At 42.0% G+C, this 23,828-nt stretch overlaps 1 protein-coding gene across 2 annotated transcripts in view; it reads right to left on the reverse strand.

The window, feature by feature from the left end:
- SLC23A2 (solute carrier family 23 member 2) overlaps nt 1-22,147 on the reverse strand; it is a 136,689-nt gene extending 114,542 nt beyond the window's left edge. Inside the window, exon 1 of one of the 2 annotated variants that reach the window (XM_027766473.1) lies at nt 22,025-22,147. The gene's annotated coding sequence lies outside the window, so the exon portion shown is untranslated. Of the gene's footprint in view, nt 1-21,863; nt 21,986-22,024 lie in introns of those variants that run through there. The other variant, XM_027766475.1, reaches the window with a different exon arrangement.
- Nucleotides 22,148-23,828: the final 1,681 nt, after the last annotated feature.

The following is a 23,828-nucleotide window of genomic DNA, read 5'->3' on the forward strand; positions in this document are numbered from 1 at the left end:
AATTGCACCCCAAAGAAAAATAGTTTCAATCCTAATGATTAAAGAGCATTTGTGAAAACTGACCGTCTATCATGCCACAAGGAAAAGGCTGAACCCCACAAAAAAGGAACAATACCAGAAAGACACAGAAATAATTAACATAAGAAACTGTAACAACTTAAAAATATTAAACCTTTCTTACAACCATTGAGTCAAATATGAAATTGAAACTGTAAAATCTCTCTAATTAAACAAGAAAAAAATAAGCAAACTATACTGAAGAAAGTTAAAAACACAAGTTGGATGGGAAAAATAACTAGAAAAACAGCAGAATCAATAAATACATCCAAGACCAAAGCAAAGACCTTCCACTCAAATAGGCGCCAGGCCCAAATAGTTTCATGGGCAAATATCCTTTAAAAAAAAGTAAAGTCACGGTACCAGCAGATGGCATAATGGTTATATTACTAGACTCCCATGTAGTCAACTGCAATTCAAGCCCTGGATGCAGTAGCTTAAAACTCACACCAGGTACACGTGCATGCAAGCCCAAAATGCCGAGAGGAGAAAGGACTGCAGTGTGGCCATCCTCCCTGAAGGGTGATTTCTCACTTTCTATCTCTGTATCTCTCAGTCTCTCCAGAGAGAAAGCACATGTGCTTTACAGCAAAAACTTCTCTCTAAAGAAGAAAAAAATGTCAAGTCACTTTCCATGCTACTCAAACAGCTCCAAAGCACTGGAGAAGGATAAAAACCCTGCCAATTTTTATTTTTTTTTTTTTTAGAAATTTAGCATAACCCTACCAAAACTGAAAATCACTAGGAAAAGAGAGAAGTTAACACTATAACTCACATCAACAGGTAGAAAGAAAAAACATAAGATCAGCAGAAATTAAAAGGTATTTGATACGACTCAACATTAATTTTTGAATAAAACCCTCAGCACACTAGACAAAGAAGAAATAATTCCTTTAAAAGGATCCCTACATCACACCAAAGCCAACAACATACTTAGCCTGAAAAACCCTAAGGGATACCCAGTAAAGCCAGAAACACAAAATCATCTAAATTCCAATTATAGAAGGCTGTTCTTGAGGAGCCAGCAGTTGGCATGGTGGATGAGGCGCTAGACTCCTACATAGCCAACCAGAGATCAAGTCTCAGACCTGGCGGCTTGATTTCTCACTTTCTCTCTCTCTCTCTCTCTCTCTCTCTCTCTCTCTCTCTCTGTTTGTCTCTGGGGAATTAAAATAATAATTATAATAATAATCAATAAAATGAATAATTCTTTTTAAGGGGATGGGGGTTAGCTCTATGGCACAGCTGTAAAGTGCTGCTCCAGAAAAGCCAGATCTCAGGTAGTGACCTCAGTTTGAATTCCGGTTCTGTTACACTGAGCATATGCATAAGTTCCCAGATATGACAGGCTGGAGGACTGGAGGAAGAACATCACAGCATGACTAGATCCTACGGAGGATGCTCAAATCTCAATCTCAAATCTCAACCTCTCTCTCTCATGTGTGTGTATGCATGTACACTCTGTCATAAATTAAAAAAAAAATTTTAAGGAAAAAGAAAAATATTTTCAAAGTGCCATTAATGACAAAGCTAAGGCCAAAAAATTATTTATAAGAATGGGTCTGTCTACTCAGAAAATGAGTTTTTAAAAAAAAACAACTAAAACAAGATATGGGGATGTATTGCTTAATGACAGGGATACATTCTGAGAAATGCATTTTTAGGCGACTTTGTCACTGCATTTAGACCAGAGTGCACTTGTACAAACCTACATAGTATGGCCTACATGCTCTTGTAGGACCACCCTATTCAGCCCATTATTGACCACAACGTCGTTATGCATGATGGTACTTCAAAAAGCTAGCAAGTTATAAAATAAACATACTAAAAAAAAAAATCCACTAACCCATATAATTTCCCCTTTCTTAAAGTTTGATTGGGTTGTTGGAAAAAGTCATGATGCATTTTTGCACAGAAAAACAGAAAAAGTACATCATGACTTTTCCAACAACCCAATACATATACACACACACACATGCAACTATGCTAAGAAAACAAACCATGCACCATGCAGTCAATAGTGGAAATCTTTGTCAAGTGGGATTATAGGTGTTTCTTTTTTTGCGCTTATCTGTGTTTTTAGTGATGTCCCTTCCATTGCATTAGGAGGCAAAATTCGCAGTCACTCACTTCCTAGTACCGATGTGTGGTTAGTAAATTTAGGGCGGAAAATACGCAAAACCACTAAAAGGCTAAAATGGACAAATACAATAATAGAAAGTTTAATTCTTCAGATAAAATAATGCATTTGAAAATGTCTGATTTTATTATATAATCTCTAGTTTGTGTTTTCCCTTTATGGACAAAACCAAAAGTATGTTTAAATTTAAAAAAAAAAAAAAAAAACTCTCCACATTTGGTGATAGTCTATTTCTATCTTTCCAAATACAGTAAATACTGACATTTCAAAGGCCCTACAGATATAAAACTGAATAAAATGACAGAGGAGATTTGGGGTTATTGTCTAGAGAAAAACTATTCTGATTATGTATTATGAAAATATGAGGAGGGAGGGAGTTCTATAAAGACTAGTTGAATACTCCATATTTAAAATAATTGGGGTGGGCCCAGCAGGTGGCATAATGGTTAAGACATTGGACTCCTACATGGCTGACCATTGTTTGAGTTCCAGATCCAGTGGCTTAAAAAGCATGCTGGATGTGTATGCATGCTTGCCCAAAATCCTGAGAGGAGAATGGAGAAGGGAGAGCCATGTGGCCATCGCCCCAGGGGTGACTTCTCACTTTCCCTCTGTCTGTCTCTCCGGTGAGTACATGTACCCTATGGTAAATACCTAAAAGAAATCAAAATAAAATATTGGGTTGTCAGAAAAGTCACAACATAATTTTTCTGGTTTTCTATGTAAAAATACACCATGACTTTTCCAACAACCCAATAATTGGGGCAAGAAGTCTTTTGGATTTGGGATTTGGGAATACTGCATATGCACAATGGGTTACCTAGGGGATGGGATCAAGGTGAAACACAAAACTCACCAATGTTTTATATACACCTATACTTCCAACCTGAAAGTAATTTTACACGGTATTTTCATATCGCAGTGCTTTGGCTATGACCTGTCACATGAAGTCTAGTGTGGAATTTTCCACTTGCAGCACCATGTGAGCATTCAAAAGGTTTGTAGCATCTCAAATTTCAGGTTTTCAGATTAGGGATGCTCCCTCTCTAACCTGCACTACAAGCAAAAGCATTGCTTAACAGCACCCTCTAGTGTTACAATACTTAATCGGCACTTGGTAAAGGTAAATCGTAAGATATGGAAATAGTTTTAAAAGTCTACTTTGGAAAATTTCAAACACACAGGAATGTAGGCAAAATTAAAACATTATCATGTCAGAGCCAACTTATCTCTGATTACTGATTATGTTAATTCATGTAGCAAGTTCTGTATTTCATCAGCAAGGGTGTTGTAGCCCACCAAGTGTCTCCAAAAGCCATCTCTCTCTCTTTCAATTAATAATTCAACTCAGGGCTGAACAGTTGCACAATGTTTACCACAACACTCTGTAAGGTTGACCCACATGGAAAAATTCCAGGTTCGTGGCTGAGACCTGATGAGTAATAGGCACACATAGGCCTATGATCCAGGCTGGCTTAAACTGCGGGTGGATTGCATCAGGACCCTGTTGGGAATGTTGCCTCTGTCTCTGTCTCACTTGCTCATAAAGTAAATACATAAATGAAGTTTAAAAATACACAATTTAAGGCCAGCTCCATGGCACCGAGCCACTGCATTGCTGAAAAGAAGCTGGATACCACATGGCAGTTTGAATCCCTGGTCTGATTAGCCTGAAACATACTGGCCTCATGCCAAGTACCCAGGATCCATGAGATAAAGGTCTGAAGAAAGGGGATCATGGGACGACCAGGCCCTGTAGAAAGTACTTCTCTCTCTCTCTCTCTCTCTCTCTTTCTGTCTCTCTCTCTCTCTCCCCTCTCAGTCACACAGGCACTTTGCCATGAATAAAGAAAAATTTTTTTTATTTTATATATATTTGTTATTTTACATATAAAACCTTTGATTTTAAGCTGGGCATACAACCAACTACATTAAAAGCAACATTTCCCAGGTTCCCTCAAACCCACATGCAGCTAGTTTGGGACAATGGGACAAAGGTAGAGTGAGCATGCCCTCTCCTCCACCTCCTTCCACTGGCTACATGAATCATCTTGGATCTTGTTAAAGAATTAATACTCTAGGGAGCCAGGAGCATGGTGGTTAATGCACTGAACTCCCACATGGCCGACCACAGTTCGAGCCCTGGACCTGGTGGTTTATTTTCTCACTTCCCCTTTTGTTCACTCTGTATCTCTCTGGTCAAATTTTTAAAATAATAACAACAAATAAATTAATTAATTTTAAAAAATTAATACTTTGGGGCTGGCAGGTGGCGTGGTGGTTAAGGCACTGAACTCTTACATGGTCAACCATGGTTTGAGTCCTGGACCTGGCAGCTTGCTTTCTCACCTTCCCTTTCTCTCTCTGTCTATCTCTGGTCAAAAATAATAATAATAGAAAATAAAATAAAATAAAATAAATAATTTTTTTAAAAAAGAATTAATACTCAGGACAAGCAGTTAGCGTAATGGCTAGGTCGCTGGACTCCCACGTAGTCGACCACAGTTCAAGTCCCAGACCCGGTGGCTTAAACTCACATCAGGCACATGTGCGTGCGTGCCCAAGATCCCTAGAGGAGAATGGAGGAGAAGGGATTGTGGGGTGGCCATCCCCCAATGGGGGTGATTTCTCACTTTCTATCTCTCTGTCTCTGTCTTTCTGGCGAGCACATGCGCCCTGTAGCAAAAACTTCTCAAAAGAAAAAAAAAAAAAAAAGAAAAGAATTAATACTCTAAGAATTAAGAAAAGGGACCAGATTATGTGAAAAAGCAGCTTTCACTTTGTTGTTTAGTTATGTTAAAGCAGCCAAAAGTACACCCTTTCGATAAACAAAAAATATACATTTTAGTTATTTATTTTTTAAAGAATTATTTATTTAACTTTTTTTATTCATTATGATGATTATTATTTTAATTGAACCACAGAGAGAGAGGGGGGAAAGTGAGAAAGCAAGCCACCAGGTCTGGGACTCAAACCATAGTCAGCCATATGGGAGTCCAGCATCTTAACTACCATGCTACCTGCTGGCCCCTGTAGATATATAAACATTTTAAGAATAAAGAAATCTTGGGCCAGCAGGTGAGATGGTGATTAAAGTGCTAGGTCCCACCTGGCCGACTCTGCAATTTGAGTCTCAGACCCAGAAGCTTGAGAAACATGCTGACATGTGTGCGCGAGGGCCCTAAACCCCGAGAGAATGGAAAAGGAACTGCTTATGTGGCCCTCCCCTGGGGGTGATTTCTCACTTTCTCTCTCTCTATGTCTGTCTCTGTCTCACTCTGGCATGCTCACATGCCCTATGGCAAAAATCTAAGAAAAATGTCTTTGAAAACAAAGAAATCCTAGCCCCATAGCTCTAGAAAGCCAGATCCCACACAGCCAGCCACAGTTCCAACTCTGGCCCTGGTAGCTTGAACGCTCGCTGGGGGCATGTTCATATGTGCCCCAAATCCCAACAGGATAGAGAAATGGAAAAGAAGGGACTGCAGAGTGACATGCCCCATCAAGCCATGCTGTCTCCTCCTGTCTGTCTCTATGTCTCTCTTTCTCGGGTGAACACACACACCCTCTGGCAATTAAAAAAAAAAAAACAAGGAAAAAAGAAAGCAATCTAATGTTTGGAAAAAACCATTTGGTATTTAAGTAAACAGTAATGTGTACATTTTAAGAATATAGAAATCTGGGGCCAGCAGTTAGCATAATGGCTATGTTGTTGGACTCCCATGTAGCTAACCAAGGTTTGAGTCCCAGACCTGGTGGCTTAAACTCACGCTGGGTGCATGTGCGTGCGTGCCCAAGATCCCAAGAGGAGAATGGAGGAGAAGAGATTAAGGCGTGGCTATCCCCCTAGGGGGTGATTTCTCGCTTTCTGTCTCTCTGTGGCTTTCTGGCAAGTGCATAAGCCCTATAGCAAAAACTTTGCCAGAAAATAAATAAATAAAGTTTAAAAAAAAATAAAATAGAAATCTGACATTCGGAAGAAAAAAAACACACACACCTAGGCAGAGGTCTTCTGAAAAGGGCACTGGAGAGGCGACTCATTGGGAATAACCCCAGCTGCTGAATTTTCAAAAGAAAATACGCAGATCAGTACCACCAGATCAGTACACACTTCAAACCTGGGGGCAGGGGAAAGGAGTGATTTTCCTTCAGAGTGACCAAGGCGAAGGTTCATGATAAAGGCTGAGTGTCTGGGTGGGATGAATAAGTTCATTGTTCACCTTGACTATAAAGCCTGACTAAATCGACTTCGTTGGCAGACACTTAAAGGCTGGCCACTCATCCATAATCGCAAGGCAAGACTCAGAATGTGTACTGACAAGCACACACCAGAATTCCGGCATGAAGTAAAACAAAGTTCATCCAACTCTCTGAGTAAATCCACCGTGAAAACTGCATCCTTCAAGCTCAAGTCTCACATGACAGTGGGTCCTGGTTGATGACGTGCCGCAGAATGTAAGGGTCAGTGGGAAAGAGAGCTCCCCACGGGTCACACACAGTGGCTAAGCAGGTCCCTACTCAGTGGGCTCAAATAGCTGACTCTAAAATAAGAGTGGTGTTCTACGTCCGTGTTTTTTATACTTGTTTTTAGTCACAGAAAAAGCATCCTCAAATTAAATCTATTCGAAGCCTGGAGGGGAGGAAAAATTACACCAGTAGGCGGATGGTATTATTAAAGGGGACACAGCCCTCTGCCATGAAGTTATTATATCTATTTTCCAGAAGTAATCCCGCCAAGGTCCCACTAGTAGATGATAGATTCCACAACTTAATATACTTATTAACTCTTGATAATAAGTTTTTCTTGATATTTCAAGAAAACATCACATTTTCTCTAACAGCAGGCTGCAACTACTATGCTAGACTATACCACTTTATCACTGTTGTCACCCTAACACAACGCTCTGGCTTTGAATTAAAGAAGGGGAGAAAAAAGTCAAGACTAAGGATAGCAAAAATCAATTCCTTTAAAACATTTGAAAACACAATCTGATTTTTTTTTAAAGAATTATTTTATTTAGGGGCCAGCAGGTGGTGTGGTGGTTGGGGCAGCTGGACTCCCACATGGCTGACTGTGGTTCAAATTCGGACCTGGCAGCTTACTTTCTCACTTTCCTTCTCTCTCTCAGAGAGTCTCTCTCTGGTCAACTTCCAAAAAAATAGTGACAATGGATAAAATTAAATAATCCTTTAAAAATATTATTTTATTTAACTTTATTTATTTACTTATTTATTTTAACTTGACCAGAGAGGGACAGAGGGAGAGAAAGAGGGAGAGAAAGTGAGAAAATCAAGCCACCAGGTCTGGGACTCGAACTGTGGTCAGCCATGTGGGAGTCCAGTGCCCTTAACCACCATGCCACCTGCCAGTCCCAAACACAACCTGATTTTTAAATCTTATTCTTTTTTTTCTATTTGAGGTTTTTGCCAGAGTCCATTCACTCACCTAAGAAAGAGAGAGAGAGAGAGGGAAAGTGAGAAATCACCCCCGAAAGAGGGAATGGCCACACAGCAACCCTTCTCCTCCATTTTCCCCTCGGGATTTTGGGCACACATGCACATGCAACTGGCGTGATTTTTCAAGCCGCCAGGTCTAGGATTTGAACTGTGGTCGGCCATGTGGGAGTCTAGCACCTTAACCACTACACTACCTGCTGGCCCCATTAAATTTCCTTCTTTAGGGTAATAAAACTATATAGCATACCAGTTAAAATGGCTAACACAAGAAAAAACAAAAACACCAAGTGCTGACAAGGACACGAGAGTAACTGGAACTCTGGCACACTCCTAGTGGGTATGTAAGTTAGTACGACTATTTTGGAAACCTGCCTGGTTGTTTCTTATCAAGTTACACATACATCTACCCCAAGACCTAGAAATAGTACTCCTGGGTACCTGTCTACCCAGGAAAAAGGAAACAGGTTCAGACAAAAACCTGTACATAAATGTGTATACTGACTTCATTTAAATTAGCCAAAGCCGGAAACAACACTCACCTTCAACTAGCGAGTGGATAAGCAAACCATGGCAGATCCCTATTAAGAGGTGATATAATTTCACACCCACTAGATAAAGCCAGAGTAAGAGTATAACAACACTGATAATGGCAATAAACAGAATTCTCCTACCTTGTTGCCAGAAATGTAAATCAGTTCAAATGCTTAGGAAAATAATTTGGTAAAATTTTGCAAGTGGAAGACGCTGAGCACCATGGTCCTCCAGGTAACTTCTCAGTATGCTCCATCCTAGAGAAACTGCCCCAAGTGAGGGTAGTCATTGTGTCCACCACACTACTGCCTTTTTTCTCCCCAAAGTTTATTTATTTACCTCTTTCATGAGAGAGAGAAAGAGAAACAGAGGCACACAAAGAGAAAAGGGGACTCTCACACAGGATCTCATTTCACAATCCTCTTCCCAGCCAGCCAAGATCACAAGCACCTGGCATGTACAAGACAACCCCAGAGCCAAACCCTGGTCTTCCACACGGCTTCCAGCACTGCAGAGTGGTGCTACCACCATGCCATGCCACTACAAGCAGACCCTTGCAGCTGTTTTTAACTGTACACAGCTGGGGTTGGCAGGTGACATGGTAGCTAAAGTGCTGGACTCGCACATGGCTAACCACGGTTCAAATCCCAGACCTGGAGGCTTGCTTTCCTACTTTCTCTTTCTCTCTCTCTCTGGTCATATTAAACAAATAACAATGACGACAGTAAATGAAATAAAATAATTATTTTTAAAATGTTTTTTTTAAAAAAAAACAGTCCACAGCTAACACTAGAAAATATCTAAGTAAGTTATCGTGTATTTAAACAGTGGAATAAAGTAGAGTGCTTACAATAAATGAACTCTAGTTACGTGGGCCAATGTGGCTTAAACACATATTCCGCAGTAAGAAGACAGCATAACACCATGCATATAAGCTCTCTTATTTAAATTTTAAATCAGGCAGCCAATATTGTACACTGGTTGATGGATATATAAATATTTAACATAAATGTAAACTCGTGGATAGCAAAGTTATCTCTGGAAGAATGAGAAAGCAGGTGAGATAAGATTAGCAGAAGGTATCTGAACTGTTTTATTTTCTTTAAAAAAAAAGAACGAGCCCTTCCTACCTATCTAGGGAGGTGAGTTAATCTATCCCTCTCCAAGGGTCATGGCACTTCTAAAGTCCCATTGTCTGTGAAAACATAAACATAGTCCCGTAAACCAAGCCAGAAATTCTGACTGGTACTGGGCCGTGGCACAGTGGTAATGCCACGTTATGAAAGGTGACCCACAAGGCAGGTGCAAAGGTCATGTCAGGACACTGCCCTGAATATACCAGGCAGGTGTATGGCATGCCCATGATCCTGGCCAGCTGAGGCGTGGGGTGGATGGCAATGAGAAGAACGTATTGTGGGGACACACGCCCTCTCTGTGTGTCTCTCTCACTAAAGGAAAAAAAAAAGAAGCAAAGAAAAAAAAAAATTCTGCCTATACCACAGCGAGTGATAAGCAGTTCTCTTGTAACCTTGGTAGGAAAACTCGCAGACTTGGTTTACAACAGTTCCACAGAGACCATCTGCAGTTAGTGCCTCATTTCCTCTGTGGATGAAGGTGGAGACCAATGAATACAGATAGTCATTCTTACCCAATCTGCCATGAGGAGGAGGACAGGACGTAGGGGGCACTTACACATGACGTATTTTCTTCATGAACTACAAAGCGGAGGTCCTACTTGAGAGTGAGAAGGCTGAGCATGGGATGGGGCAGGAGTGGCTCCAGAGGAAGGAAAAGAGCACCACTTATAAAAAGATAAATAAAGGTCTGGCTGATCCCAGACTCATACATCTGAAATTTTAAAAGTCACCTTGTTGGGGCTGGCAGATGGCATGATGGTTAAGGACGTTGGACTCCCACAGCGTTGACTATGGTTCATGTCCCGGATCTGGTGGCTTCCTTTCTCACTTTCCCTCTCTCTCTCTTCCTCACTCTGTTCCTCTCTGGTTAAATTAAAATAAATACATTTTAAAAATTAAACTAAATAATTCTTAAAAAAAAAAAAAATCACCTTGCTATCTGGTTTCTCTCCAGCAGAGTCCAACCAATCAAAACTCCAAGTTTTCTGAATCTGTATGATTCCAATGTTATAGCTAGCAAAAAACATGAGCTCAGAGAGTGAAGAGTATGCCTAAAAAACGTATCCAGTGAGCTGCTAGGTTGGGGACACAGTTTCTGGCACACTGACTTCAGAACACCTTCTCCACATGCACTTAAAAGTCTGATTGAGGCAGCAGGTGATGTGGTGGTTAAGGGGCTAGATTCCCATATGGTCAATCATGGTTCGAATCCCCGACCTGGCAGCTTGAAAATCGTATCAGGCTCATGTGTGTGGGTGCTCAAAACCCCAAGAAGAGAATGGAGGAGAAGGGAAGGGATTGTAGCATGGCCATCCCCCAGCAGAGGAGGTGATTTCTCACTTTCCCTCTCCCTCCGTCTCTGGCAAGCACATGCACACTATGGCAAAAACCTTAAAAAAATTAAAAAATAAATAAAAGCAGTCTGCTTGGCTGTAAGAATTCCCAAAACTGTCAAAACTCCTTTATTTTAACATGATTGTCTGTACTGCTTATGGGAATATGAATCGTGTGAAAGCTTTCTTGTACAAAATGCAAAAAATCCAAAAGAACATAAGTAAAATTTAAATGTATCATTTTTTTTTTTTGGAGAGGTTTTCGTTATAGGGCGCATGCACTCGCCAGACAGACAGAGACAGAGAGACAAAAAGCGAGAAATCACCCCGTAGTTCCTGTTCTTCCCTGAGGCAATGTAGGGCTGGTTGCTAACTGCTGGTTCCCTTAAATGTATCATTTTTTTTTTTTGGAGAGGTTTTCGTTATAGGGCGCATGCACTCGCCAGACAGACAGAGACAGAGAGACAAAAAGCGAGAAATCACCCCGTAGTTCCTGTTCTTCCCTGAGGCAATGTAGGGCTGGTTGCTAACTGCTGGTTCCCTTAAATGTATCATTTTTTTTTTTTGGAGAGGTTTTCGTTATAGGGCGCATGCACTCGCCAGACAGACAGAGACAGAGAGACAAAAAGCGAGAAATCACCCCGTAGTTCCTGTTCTTCCCTGAGGCAATGTAGGGCTGGTTGCTAACTGCTGGTTCCCTTAAATGTATCATTTTTTTTTTTTGGAGAGGTTTTCGTTATAGGGCGCATGCACTCGCCAGACAGACAGAGACAGAGAGACAAAAAGCGAGAAATCACCCCGTAGTTCCTGTTCTTCCCTGAGGCAATGTAGGGCTGGTTGCTAACTGCTGGTTCCCTTAAATGTATCATTTTTTTTTTTTGGAGAGGTTTTCGTTATAGGGCGCATGCACTCGCCAGACAGACAGAGACAGAGAGACAAAAAGCGAGAAATCACCCCGTAGTTCCTGTTCTTCCCTGAGGCAATGTAGGGCTGGTTGCTAACTGCTGGTTCCCTTAAATGTATCATTTTTTTTTTTTGGAGAGGTTTTCGTTATAGGGCGCATGCACTCGCCAGACAGACAGAGACAGAGAGACAAAAAGCGAGAAATCACCCCGTAGTTCCTGTTCTTCCCTGAGGCAATGTAGGGCTGGTTGCTAACTGCTGGTTCCCTTAAATGTATCATTTTTTTTTTTTGGAGAGGTTTTCGTTATAGGGCGCATGCACTCGCCAGACAGACAGAGACAGAGAGACAAAAAGCGAGAAATCACCCCGTAGTTCCTGTTCTTCCCTGAGGCAATGTAGGGCTGGTTGCTAACTGCTGGTTCCCTTAAATGTATCATTTTTTTTTTTTGGAGAGGTTTTCGTTATAGGGCGCATGCACTCGCCAGACAGACAGAGACAGAGAGACAAAAAGCGAGAAATCACCCCGTAGTTCCTGTTCTTCCCTGAGGCAATGTAGGGCTGGTTGCTAACTGCTGGTTCCCTTAAATGTATCATTTTTTTTTTTTGGAGAGGTTTTCGTTATAGGGCGCATGCACTCGCCAGACAGACAGAGACAGAGAGACAAAAAGCGAGAAATCACCCCGTAGTTCCTGTTCTTCCCTGAGGCAATGTAGGGCTGGTTGCTAACTGCTGGTTCCCTTAAATGTATCATTTTAATTCACTAGAGAAATCATAAAATTATCCATTCCTTTTTTATTTTTGAGAGAGATAATTTTTTGTTTTTGTTTTGGGGGGAGTTTGCTATAGGACACATGCACTTGCTGAAGAGACAGAAAGCGAGAAATCACAGGGAGGATGGCCGTGCCGCAATCTCCTCTCCTCCATTCTCCGCTAGGGACTTTGGGCATGCGTGCACACAAGGCCAGCATGAGTTTTAAGTCGCTGGGTCCAGGACTTTAACTGTGATCAATTACATGGGAGTCCAAAAATATAACCATTGAACCATCTGCTTGCTAGTCCCACCAATTCATTTTTTAATGTCTCCTTAACCAGCAAACACTTGGATATCCTGCCAGGGGCAGTAATAACTGGTACAGCCTTTCTGGCTGGTCATTCATTGAACATCATCAGTCAAAAGCTCTCACATATACAGAGCCTTTGACCTGATGATTTTACTCTTAAGGAATAATTTATCCTAACAAGATATTTAAAATAGACTCACTTTCCCGGGCACGTGTGCATGCATGCCCAAAATCCTGAGAAGAGAACAGAGAAGGGATTTCAGTGTGGCCATCCCCTCTGGGGGGTGATTTCTCACTTTCTATCTCTCAGTCTCTCTCTATCTCTCCAGTGAGCACACATGCCCTATAGCAAAAAAACTCTCTCTCAAAAAAAAGTTTTTTCATTAGGAGAGTATTCACTAAAATTCAAGTAATCTAAAACCAGAGGGGAAAACATTCATTACAAAGAGAGGACTGGCTGGTCAAACTGTGGGCACATTCTTAGAATATCTATAGATCGGACCAACAGGGTGACCTGATGGGGGAGGAAGAATCCCACATGGCTGGCTGCATGGTTACAGTCCCAGACCCACTGCCTTGAAAACCAAGCCAGGCATGTGTGAGTATGTTCAATATTCCAAGAGAAGAACAGAGGAGAAGGGACTGTCGTGTGGCCATGCCTCCAGGAGACTGATTTCTCACTTTCCCTCTCTCTGTCTCTGTCTCTCTGGCAAGCACACACACCCTATGACAAAAACCTAAAAAAAAAAAAAAAAAAAAAATTAAAAATTAAAAAAAAAAAGATTAAGAAATTGGCAACAGGAGGCTGGCAGCTGGCATGGCACTGAAGATGCTGGACTCCCACAAGACTGACTGTGGTTTGAGTCCTGGACCCAGTGGTTGTCTTCTTCACTTTCCCCTTCTCTCTGTCTCTCCCTGGTCAGGTTAAAATAATAATGATAAAAATGAAATTAAATCAATCGTTCTTTTTTTAAAAATTGGTAGTAGAAGTGCTCATTGACTGGCAGTGTGTTGAACAGAGGGGAAGGCAGGTTACCACACACACCTGATGATCCAGTTTTAGTGTCCATACACGTGTGCACACGCACAACACAGAGAAATTAGAGAAGACCACCAAAACGTTAAGTAACTATCTCCAGATGATAAGATTATAAGTGACTTTTTTTTTTGCTCAAATTTTATTTTTCTACAATGTGTACATCTCCCTTTTCATACGTTTTTTTTAAAGTTCATTTATTGCTTTCATGAGAAAGACAAGCAAAGAAAGACCCTGAACAGGGCCTCACGCTGTAATCCCCCTCCAGCCAGCCTAAGCCTGCGGGGTCGTGGGTGCGTGTGACTGGCACGTACAGGTCAACCACCCTCCATGTGGGTCGAACACCACCTGAACAGTGCATCTCCTCTGAGGCACCAAGCAGGTCCTTCCTAATTTTTAAAACTTTAAATCATGCCTAAGGACAATACTGAAATAAATATACAAGCAAGATGAACTAGAAGAGAAATTAAGGCATTCAAAACTAGTGCTGAAGACACACTCTACTAACATGGCCAACATGCTCCGGAGAGAGCAGCAGGGCCCCCCACACCATCCCTGAGAGAGTAGCAGGGCCCCCCACACCATCCCTGAGACAGCAGTGGGGGTCCAGCATTTCCTGGTAAGGAAACGGATGAAGTCCTATTTCTAAGGACTTGGTGGCACCTGAGTAACTATGAAAACTAAAGGTACAGCAGGAAGCAGGCGTTCTTCCTATTCCCAGACCCACTGTGTTCAGGGGCTCCTGATTTTCCTACACTTTCTCAAATTCTTCTTAGTCTCAGACTCATATCTTCCAAAGACTTTTTTAAAGTTTTTTTTAAGAGGTTTTTGCCTTAGGGCACATATGCTCGCTGGAGAGAGATAGAGACAGAGAGAGTGACACAAAGACAGTGAGAGGAAAAGTGAGAACTCACCACTCGGGGGGATGGCCACACTGTAATCCCTTCTCCTCCATTCTCCTCTCCACATTTTGGACATGAATACACATGCTACCGGTATGAATTTCAAGTCACTGGGTCCGGGAACTGAACCACAGTCAGCCATGTGAAAGTCCAGTAATGTAACCACTACGCCATCTGCTGACCCCACAGAGGCCATCTTTATCAACCACGAGTTACTGCACTTCTTCACATTTCCCTAGGTCTTCAATTCTTTATTTGAAAAGAAATAAGACCTATCCACTGGACCCTGAACTTGAACTTGTCTAACATGATAAGCTACAGAACATATCTTGGGTTATGTTTGGGTTTAAAAAAAAATTACTGAAAATATATATGTCTGATTAATTGAAAATATGTTTACAAGAATCTCTGTCTTCTCAAGTGGGGGTGGGGAGGATCAATTTACTTGTTGGACTGGTATTTTCCAGGCAGCAGGGAACCTCTAAATTTGACAGAAAAAACATGAAGAAGGGGAAGCCATAGAAGCATCATTCAACTATGCTTAAATATCATTACGCAGTCCTCATAAACGGAAGTGGCTCACATTATGAAATCCCCAAAAGTCTGAGAAAGTTGAAAACATATGACTCAGTGACAGATAAAGCAATGTGGGTCTAGAACTGTGCTACCCAGCAGAGGCGCCACCAGCCCTAGGCGGCTACTGAACACCTGAGGTATGATCGTTCCAACCGAGCTGTGCTCCGAGTAGAAAACACACATCAGACTTCAAAAAGTTACTACAAAAAGAAGGATGGAAAGTAGCTCATTAATTATTACACTGATTATCTACTAAAATATTTTTATAGATTAGGTCATAAACTATATTACTAAAATGAATTTGACCCTTTTTTCTACTTTATTTAATGTAACTATGAGAAAATGGCATATAGTTCTCATTATAATCAGACCAGACAGTGCTAAAGAAAATGGACACCGGGGAAAGACAACTCTTTCGGAGCACACGGCCGTGGAAATCACGATGGCACAGACTCACAGTGTGTAAACTTGTGATGCTTCGATTTGACACACACACACACACACATGTGCAGAGAGAGGCATGGCTACGTATCTTATTTCAAAGAGCCAAATAACCCCTCTCATGAAGATCGCACACAATCAGCACCACGGCCTGCAGGGGAGAGTGGGTCCCTTCACTGAGTTTTTCACACACGCAGAATCAGGAGAAGGAAGCGAGGAAGAGGCCAGATACGAAAGGCCAAGTCAGACATCCGCATGCAAAGAGCAAGCACAAGTTGAAAGGCCCAAAGGGGCTGGAGTTGGGCTCTTTGCTGGAAGCCCAGAAGCAAAATAAAACACAGGGCCCATCCCAGGGAAACTACTCAAATTCAGAAGGACTTTACAGCTACCATATGGCAGGCTCCGAGTTTGCATGGAAAACAGAAAGAATGCCTGTATTTCAAAAGGAAGGTTACTAAATGGAATGGGATAGATTTATTGATGAAAATTTTTTTAAATCAAATAGAAAATAAGTAGAAAACTTAGACAATTTATCAACAGCTGGTCTTAATCCTACATTGACAATGTTGATTTTTAAAAAGATCCAACGGAAAAGGGCCAAGCTATCCTAATCTGCTTGGAATCTCTTTCACAGAAACCATTACACAACCATTCCATCTTCCTTACCTTCTTATGTAAGCTCTGTAATCACCCTCGGTGTTTACACAGGTTTTTGAAAATACTCAATTTCTCCAGTAAATATTTAACTCTCTTGTTGCTACCGATCAAACCATAAACAACGCATTTTTATATAACATGTTTGGTAATAAGAGAGTGAGACGCTGACGTCAACAGCAGAGTCTATAAACCAGAAACACCAGAATTTCCAAATACAGCGAAGTCTCTTGGAAACCAGGCTCCAATAAAATAGAAATTTCTCCTCTCGGTATTTTAGGATCTGTACTGATAGTCTCAAAGCACATGGAATAAAACCAACCACTCAACTATTTTCCTGGTCTCGGCAGCGTGATGGAAACAGACCACACCTGAAGAAATTTGCTATGGACTTGGACAGACTGAGACGCCCAATGAGTAAGAGAAGCGGCACACAACTACCGAGCTGCACATGAGGGCTCAAGAAAATAAGAATTGCAGGCTTGAAGTGATCAGAAGGCTGGCCCCTAGGCTGAATGGTTTAAATAAATCCCACATGGCCAACCTCAGTTCAAACTCTGGCCCTGGCAGCCTGAGAAACACTGTGGGTGGGTGTGTACACCCCCAAATCCCAACAGGATGGAACAACAGAGAAGGGACTGTGGCATGACCATGTCCCAGTGTGAGGTATTTTCTCTTTCTCTTTCTCTGTCTCTCTCTCTCTGACAAGTGCATGTGCCCTCTTGCAGAAAGAAAAACAAAACAAAACAAAACAAAACAAAAGGAGAAAGCAAAGAAAGAGAAAGAAAAAGAAAGAAGAAAAGGAAGGAAGGATGGAAGAGAAGGGAGGGAAAACAACAGAAGAGAGGAAAAGAAAGGAAAAGGGAAGAGAAAAGAAAAGAAAAGAAAAAGAAAAAGAAAAAAAACAAAAAAGAAAATGGTTCCCTCCGAGAGCAGGCTACCACAGGGCGCAGAGGGGAGCAAGCAGATGAGTATCTAGAGCACTGAAAACAGCAGCCCACTCATAGCACACAGGGTAAGTGGAGGAAGACAATCCCTCATCGGGACAAAGGGGCCTCAAAAGTCAGAGGAAACGCAGCACAATTTAATGAAACCTGAGTTTCTGGGCAGGAATAATCAGTACACTGCCAGATAATCTCAAAATGGAATATCAAAAAGCCACTGTAGAGAGACCAGCAGATGGCGTAATGGCTACGTCACTGGACTCCCATGCAGTTGACCACAGTTCGAGTCCCGAACTCACATCAAGCACATGTGCATGCCTGCCCAAGATCCCGAGAGGAGAATGGAGGAGAAGGGATTGCGGCATAGGTATCCCCCCAGGGGATGATTTCTCGCTTTCTGTCTCTCTGGCGAGTGCACACATCCTATAACAAAAATTTCCTCCTCTCCAAAAAATAGCCACTGTGGGGTCAGCAGATGGTGAGCAGGTTAAGGCAGATGGAGCCTACGTGGCCCACTGCACAGTTTGAATTTCAGACTTGGTGGCTTGAAATCATAACAGCCCCATGTGTGTGCCAACGCAAAATCCCAAGAGGAGAATGGAGGAAAAGGGACTACTACATGGCCATCTCCCGCTGGGGGGTGATTTCTCACTTTCCCTCTCTTCCTGTCCCTCTCCAGCAAGCAAACTAAAACACACACATGCACACACGCGTGTGCACACACACACACACACACACACACAAACCACTTCATTAATACGAGTTTAAGAATCTTGGCAACTAGAAGAATGGAAGTGACAACAAGATGAAAAGAAAGCGACTGCAAAGAAAAGAACAAGGGCATCCCCCTCAGAAACAAGGAAGGAAATGTGCTTGATGAGGCAAATCATGATAAAGGTCTGTGTGGACACACCAAATGTGAGTGGGAGACATGTACATTTGACAAGTGCCCACCAAAGATCACCAGGCATTTGAGAAAGAAGCTCTGTGAAACAACAAAGCAGAGAGATTTGTGAATTGAAATACAGATACAGTAAATCAAACTCTGAGCGCTGAGAGACCATTTACTTCGCAGGTATGCCCAGAAAGAACTCTCTTCCTCTCAAGTCCATCGTCATTAATAAATGCTACTTGGCATTACGGCTGGGGCGCTGGATTTCTACACAGCTGACCCCGGTTCTAGTCCCAGACCAGGCAGCTTGCTTTCTCACTTTCCCTCTTTCTGTATCTGGTAAATTAAAAAATAACAATAATGAGACCAGTAGATGGTGTAATGGTTACGTCACTAGACTCCCACATAGTCAACTGCGGTTTGAGTCTGAGACCTGGAGGCTTAAAAATCACACCAGGCAGGAACCAGTAGTTAGCGTAATGGCTATGTCGCTGGACTCCCATGTAGTCGACCGCGGTTCGCGTCCCAGACCCGGTGGCTTAAAACTCACGCCGGGCGCGTGTGTGTGCATGCCCAAGATCCCGAGAGGGGAATGGAGGAGAAGGGATTGCGGCGTGACCATCCCCCCTGGGGGGTGATTTCTTGCTTTCTATCTCTATGTCTCTCTCTGTCTGTCTGGCAAGCGCACGCGCCCTATAGCAAAAAACACCTCTCCAAAAAAAATCACGCCAGGCTCATGTGTGTGCACGCCCAAAATTCTGGGAGGAGAATGCAGCATGTCCACCCCCCAAGGGGGTGATTTCTCTTTTACTGAATCTCTGTCTCTTTGTCTCTCAAGTGAGCACATGTACCTTATACCAAAAAAAAACTCTCTAAAAAAATAAAAAAATAAAACTACGTAAATAATTCTTTAAAAATAAGTATATACAACTTGTGAGAATGTAACACATGCAATTTGATGACAATAATTTAAAGGAAAAAAAATACTACACATAGAAAACAAAAAGAATGGAAAGAAGCATACACAGCGGTGTCATTAGGTGACAGAACCAAACATACTTTCATCTTCCTTATTTTGAGAATTTTGCGTGTTTAAATAGTAAGCATAGACTTTCTTCATTAGAAAATTAAAACAAGGCCAGCTCCACAGCATAGAAATTAAATGCTGCATATTAGAAACTAAATCCTACACGGTCAACTGTGGTTCCTTCTCTAGCAACCTGAAAATCACAGCGACAGGAACGGCAGTTGGTGTGGTAGTTAGGGCCCAAGACTCCCACATGGCCAACTACGGTTTGAGTCCCAGACTTGGGGGCTTACTTTCTCACTCTCCCTCTCTCTGCCTCTGTCTCTCTCTGGTCAAATTGAATAATAATAATAATAAATTAAACAATTCCTTTAAAAAAAAAAAAAAAAGGAAATCATGCCAGCAGCGTGTTATGCATGCCTAAAGAAATGGAGAAAAAAGAATTGCAGCATGACCAGGACCCAATGGTGGGCAAGTTTTCTCTCTGGCCAGCACACATGCCCTCTACAATAATAAACAAAAACAGCAAAAATAAAATTAAAACACGAAAAAAAAATTTTTTAATTTCCTATCTTTTTTTCAATTTTCCAGAGGGCACATGGGCCCACCAGAGAGACAGAGGAAGAGAGAAAGAGAGAGAGAATGTGCAAAAAGCACACCTCATGAGGAATAGCCATGCCACAATCCTTTCTCCTCTATGTCTCCTTCTCTTCGGGGTTTTGAGCACACACATATACACATCTGGTATGTTTCTCAAGCTATTCCAACCAGGAATCAAACCACGTGGTAAGCTGTGCAGGATCCAGCTTCCTTAACCAGGCCACAGACTGGCACAAAACAATTTTTTTTCAAAAGTAAATTATTCCCTCTACATATTTGTGAAAGCTCTTATAACTGGATGGCCAAATGATGAATTTGATCATATGTAAATTAAAAGAAAATAAATAAAAATACTATTGACAACATTTTATATACACTGTACAAAATAAATTTAGTGAGTTCTCATTTTTTTAAGATTTTTGCCATAGGGTATGTGAGCTCACTAAAGAAAGACAGAGACTGAGACAGTGAGAAATCACTCCCCAGGGGAATGGCCAGGCTGCAGTTCCCTCCCCTCCATTCTTTGGGCATTCACGCACAAGCACCCTGCGCACCACAAGTACCCAGTTGTATTTTTCAACACCTTAACCATCACACCACCTGCTGGCTCCAGAATGCATTTAGTTTTGACAAGACAAAGTAGCTGAGAGAATGTGTCAGTAGAAGATGTAAATTCTTACATCTTATCAGCAGAACAATTTGCCAATAATCTAAGAAAACTTTTCTTGGGACCAGCAGTTAGAGGAATGGCTATGTCACTGGACTCCCACGTAGTCGACCACGGTTCGAGTCCCAGACACGGTGGCTTAAAACTCACGCCAGGGGGAACCAGCAGTTAGCATAATGGCTATGTTGCTGGACTCCCACGTAGTCGACCGAGGTTCGTGTCCCGTACCCGGTGGCTTAAAACTCACGCCGGGCGCGTGTGCGTGCATGCCCAAGCTCCCAAGAAGAGAATGGAGGAGAAGGGATTGCGGCGTGACCATCCCCCCTGGGGGGCGATTTCTCGCTTTCTGTCTCTCTGTCTCTGTCGTCTGGCAAGCACACACGCCCTATAGCAAAAACCTCTCAAAAACAAAACAAAACAAAACAAAAAATCAACTTTTCTTTAGGGGGCTAACAGGTGGCATGGTGGTTAAGGGCGCTGGATTCCCACATGACCAAACATAGTTCAAGTCCCAGACCTGACAGCTTGCTTTCTCACTATCCCTCGCGGTCTCTCTCTCACACTCTGTCCCTCTCTGATCAAATTAAAAAATAAAAATAAATAAAGTTAAATAATTCTTTAAAAACGAATTTTTTAAGACGTATTTATTTTATTTATCCTTTTTTTTTTTTTTTTTTTAATTTGCTAAGGGCACATGTGCCCACCAGATAGAGACAGAGAGGAGGAAAGTGAGAAAGCAAGCTGCCAGTCTGGGACTCGAAATGTAGTTGACCACGTGGGACTCCAGTGCCTTAACCACCATGTCACTTGCTGGCCTCATCTATTAAAATGTTTAAAACTATGCAGTGCACCCAATAATCTTATTGCTAGGCTATTCTCCCCAAGAGGAAATTTCATTGAGATACTGTTTATAACAGTAAAAATTCAAAATAAACAAAATGTCCATCAAACTTTCAGATGAGAAAGAGAGCAGAGGCAGAAAAAAAGAAACTCCGCTTAGTAACATACATGGGTTTAGTCTCATTAATTACACTGCAAAGAATACTTGTAAAAGGGTGAGGGAACAAATCTCTTTATCTCAGGCTCCTCTCGTGTGACCCTAACCATAAGCCCCCCCATAACAGTAGGTACTCTGGGGCCAGCAAGTGGCGCGGTGGTTAAGGTGCTGGACATTCCCACATGGCTAACCATGGTTCAAGTCCAGACCTGGGGGCTTGCTTTCTCACCTTCTCTCTCTCTCTCTCGCTCTCTGTGGGTCTGTTTGTGGGTGTGTGTGTATCTCTCTCTGGTCAAATTAAAATAAATTAATAAATAAATAAAATTTAAAAAAAAAAAAAAACAGTAGGTACTCAGCGAATGCTAGCTAATGATAACAAAGAAAGCATGGAAAGAAAAATGAAAATATTTACCCCTACTCTTGTAATTAATATAAGTGGCAAGACTGCCCCTGTTTATTTTCTCGTTTAATCTACTTAAATGGGATTCAGCCTAAAGAAGTCCATTACCTTATCATCGGCATTAACCCAACAATCCATCGTGCCCAGGTAGAGCATTCAGACAGACGGCTGTACAAAGGTTGAGGTCAAGCACAAAAGGTTTATAAAGCTAAAGGCTGTCAGTGCAACTCTGTCATGAAACACAGAACTGGAGACGGACTCAGACGCACCCAAATGCCGTGGCGTAGACCTGTCCATATGCTTTCCGTACAAGTCACCCGGCTACATTTCCTCGCGCCGCCGCGGTCCGAGCTCAAAGTTGCATGGGGAGTCCCAGTGAGTGGAATCAAGACCTACCCAGAGAAAAGCAAATTGTAAATTAAAGTTCAAAGTAATAATAACCCAGTGGGAGGCATTCTGCATGAGTGGAGTCTGTTTCACTCAACCACACCGAATCCTAGAACTTGCTCTATTCATTCTTGTGGAATATCTCCGAGGCCCCAGCTTGGCCCGGGGCAGATCACAAAGTATACTCACAGTTCCTTAAAAAAAAAAAAAAAAACTCTCCATTGCACAAAATAGTTTGGAAGACAATATTTTAGAATATCTGTTAAAAAACTAAATTCTGCTCTCAGGCTTTCTTTGTGGATATTTCTTTTCTTTACTCATTACAGATCACGTGTGTGCGCACACAGAGACAGGCAGAGAGCGGTAAGCACCCTCCACGAAGTCTGGCCATGCCATGATCTCTTCCTCCTAATTCTCCAGCCCATCGGATTCTGGGCACACTCTCCTGGGTCAGTGTGTCTCAGGTTGATGGGGTCAAGATTTTGAACTGTGGTCATCCTTTTGGCCGGAACTGCCATCTTCCAGTAGTTAACCAAAATGACGAACACAAAGGGAAAATATATGTTCTCTAGGTCTTTCAGAAAACATGGAGTTGTTCCTTTGGCGACATATATGCGAGTCTACAAGAAAGGTGATATTGTAGACATCAAGGGAATGGGTACTGTTCAAAAAGGATGCCCCACAAATGTTACCATGGAAAAACTGGAAGAGTCTACAATGTTACCCAGCATGCTGTTGGCATTGTTGTGAACAAACAAGTTAAGGGCAAGGTTCTTGCCAAGAGAATCAATGTGTGTATTGAGCATATTAAGCATTCTAAGAGCAGAGATAGCTTCCTAAAACGTGTGAAGGAAAATGACCAGAAAAAGAAAGAAGCCAAAGAGAAAGGTACATGGGTTCAACTGAAGCGCCAGCCTGCTCCACCCAGAGAAGCACACTTTGTGAGAACCAATGGGAAGGAGCCTGAGCTACTGGAACCTATTCCCTGTGAATTCATGGCATGATGGGTGTTAAAAATAAACTAATCCGTGGTCTATATTAAAAAAAAGAAAAAAAAAAAAAAGAATTTGAACTGTGGTCACCAAATAGGATCCAGCTTCTTGAGAACAGAACTTTACTGCTATACCACAGAGCCTACCCAGTATTTTTTTCTCTTTTTCTTTTTTTTAAGGAATTCTTTATTTTATTTATTAGTATTATTTTGTTAATTTGCTACAGGGCATGTATGCTCGCCAGGGGAGACGGGGAGGAAAAAGAGGAAAAGCAAGCTGTCAGGTCCAGGTATCAAACTGCAGTTAGCCATGAGGGAGTCTAGCGCCTTCACCACCACGCTCCCGGCTAGCCCCCAAAATAATTTAATTTCTAAACACTGGGATTTTGCTGTTTGGGACAAAAAATATATATGTATATTTGTTTTAAGGTATTAGACTATGAATGGAGTTTATGTTTTTCCCTTATTAAAACATATTTTGGGAACCAGCAGCTGGCGTTACGGCTATGTCACTAGACTTCCATGTGGGTCAACTATGGTTCAAGTACCGGGCCTGGTGGCTTAAACTCATGCTGGGTGTGTGTGTGTGTGAGTATGAGTGCCCAAGATCCCAAGAGGAGAATGGAGGAGAAGGGACTGCAGCGTAGCCATCCCCCCTGGGGGTGATTTTTCACTTTTTGTCTCTGTCTCTCTCT

The sequence above is a fragment of the Tupaia chinensis genome, unplaced genomic scaffold, assembly GCF_000334495.1.
Source record: "Tupaia chinensis unplaced genomic scaffold, TupChi_1.0 Scaffold143574_1, whole genome shotgun sequence".
Lineage (NCBI taxonomy): Eukaryota > Metazoa > Chordata > Mammalia > Scandentia > Tupaiidae > Tupaia > Tupaia belangeri.